General features: G+C 59.3%; 1 pseudogene; it reads right to left on the bottom strand.

Moving 5' to 3' along the window:
- Nucleotides 1-481: 481 nt before the first annotated feature.
- LOC112625876 lies at nt 482-1,106 on the bottom strand (annotated as a pseudogene).
- Nucleotides 1,107-2,478: the final 1,372 nt, after the last annotated feature.

The raw sequence follows: 2,478 nt of genomic DNA, 5'->3' as shown, positions 1-2,478 counted from the left end.
TCCTTGCTGGAGGGCCCTCAAATGATGGAATTGATAAAAGCATTTTAAAACGTTGATAAATTCTCTAACCATAGACTTGGAGCTCAGTGAGTACAAATGCAAGATGTGACTCCCCCAGGCCTAGAAAGCAAGCCGTAGCTTCAGGGATGTGGTAACCTTGGCTCTCCACGGGAATGAGGCCAACAAAGTCAGCAGAACAGGGTCAAGCAGCTCCTGTTCCCCAAGCAGCCACAGCTGCCTGGCCTTCACTGCATCCAGCTGTGCAGTGGCCGAGAGGGTGCTGCGTGGGGACAGCGGGAGGAGAGGCCTTCAAGACCCAGGCCAGCTAAGCCTGGGGAGATAGAAGCAGCCACCACACTCGGGGAGTGTTGAGGGGGACGCAGGAGTTTGAGGAGTTCTGCGGGGTGCTGAATGGGGTCCTCCTCTGGCGCTTTCTCGAGGGAGTTCTGCAATGATCCACATCCTTTCCAGGGACTTTCCGTCAAGTGCTGTCACATGCTGGCACGGCTGGCTGGCAGCCCAGCCTCTGGCGGTCAGAGTGGGGAGGCGACAGGTGCAAGGGTCCCCTTTCCTCATGTGGTTTCTCAACAGGGCAGGGGGATGCCCAGAGTATGCAAACGTGTCCAGACCACTGCAGAACCCCGTCTGCTCAACAGGGCAGGGGATGCCCACGAGTGTGCAAATGTGTCCAGACCACTGCAGAACCTCGTCTGCTCAGCTAAAGAGGCCCTTCCTCTGTGATCTTTCCCAAGATGGCAAATGTCCTGCACCACCAGCCACCCCTTCCGTTGGCCACTGTGGATGACACTAGGGATGGACACTGACCAAGAAGGTACCAACCTGATTCCAGCTCCTAGAGCTGGCCAGGTGCCTGACAGGAAAATGAGGCATCTGAGGAACACAGAGAGATGGGGGTAGGGTGGTAGGGAGAGGGAGATGAAGCCACACCCCAGAGCTCCTCGGTTTGTAGCTCTTTCCCGAGGCCTGGCTAGGTCCCTGCCTTGGATGCCATGAGACATCCACCCTGGATAGCCTGCCAGTCCCTTTATGTTTGACAGCTGGAGTTGGAATTTGCCTCCCGCAGACCACAGGACTACAGCCTTCATTCACATGTTGCACAGACTGTGGCAGGACCAGCACCTGCTGCCGGTGTGGGATGCTTGGCCCTGTAGGGGGCCCCAAAAGTGGCTGAAGAGCAAGGCGTGATGCCTCTTGGGCCACCCTGCAAACCGCTCACAAGCCCGTCGAGGAGGATGCATTTGATCAGGGTAACTGGAGTCAGCAGAGGGCTTTCCAAGGACAGGTTTGCCAAGAAGCGAGAACAGACTGAAGGGGGAAGGATAGAGGCACTGGGTGTAGTCAGACACCACTGCAGCGGTAGACGAAAATCGCGCAGTGAGAGGACTCTGTGGGGAAGGTAACTAGGTGCATGAGAGTGAGAGGGGCGAAAAAAAGACTCGAATGGCTCCGAAGCTCCTGGCCCAGCTTCCAAGGGTTGGTGGCCCAGGACTGCCCCTGCACGCGGCCTCGGGTGCCTGCTCTGGACAGGCCTCCTTCTCCGGCCCAGTCTCGGCACCAATCATTGTCCCATCCGCCAGTCAGCCAAATCCTGAGTTCACCCCGGAGCCTAGCACTCTGATGCAATTGTCCCTGCTCCGAAAACCCTCAGCAATCTATTGGGTCTTCAGTAGCATCTACTCTTTCTAGAAATGTCGAACAAGGTTTTCGATTGTGGTGCGCTTGTGGTGCGCGTGTGGCAGACACAGAAAATGAAACGACCTTCCAGAGAACTGGCCAAAGGGCAGGAGCCGCTCCAGTACCTGAAGGGCACGGACTGAGCGCTTCTCACGGAGTCGGGGAGGTCGTCGGCCCATTCACCGGCTGCCCGAGGGCCTCCCACTGGCCTCCCACGGCCGCCCTCCGAGGGGCCGCTGCTGACCTCGCCGTGCTGGGCACGCCTGGCTTTAGCGGGAAGCTGGGGGTCAGGTTCAAGGCTGTGAGGAGCCACTTCAGCCTGGGAATTTGAATTCTTCCTTCAAAAGCGCCTGTCCCCACAATGGGCTTGTACTGGGGAAAAAATCCACAGACGGGATGAGGTGCTCAGCTTCTGTGAGGGTGAGGGTTCTGAGCATTTCGTTTTTCTTCCCTTTAGATTTTGACAGCCGTGGACTAAAACGGTTGCAGGCTCAGTGCCGGAATTCCCGTACCGCCTTCCACCAGGCTCCCCGACACGGCCCCCACTTGGTGGTCTGGCAGGCGTGGTCGGTTGGGGGCGGCGTCCCGGGAACCCCGAAGCCCTAGCCTTCCCCGGCGCCCCGCGAACACCCTCTGAGGCCCCAACAGCGGAGCTCCTGGGCCCCTGGGAGGCACATCCGGAGGGTGGCGCGGGCTGGTGACGTCACACACGCGCCGCATCCCGGACGCGCGTGCGCGGCGGCGGCCGAGACTCCGCTTCCCAGGGAGCCGCGCGGCGTGTCC

This window comes from Theropithecus gelada, chromosome 6 (genome assembly GCF_003255815.1).
Source record: "Theropithecus gelada isolate Dixy chromosome 6, Tgel_1.0, whole genome shotgun sequence".
In the NCBI taxonomy this organism is placed as follows: Eukaryota; Metazoa; Chordata; class Mammalia; order Primates; family Cercopithecidae; genus Theropithecus; species Theropithecus gelada.
Note: the sequence above shows the minus strand (reverse complement) of the source record. Positions and strands in the feature narration are given on the sequence as shown.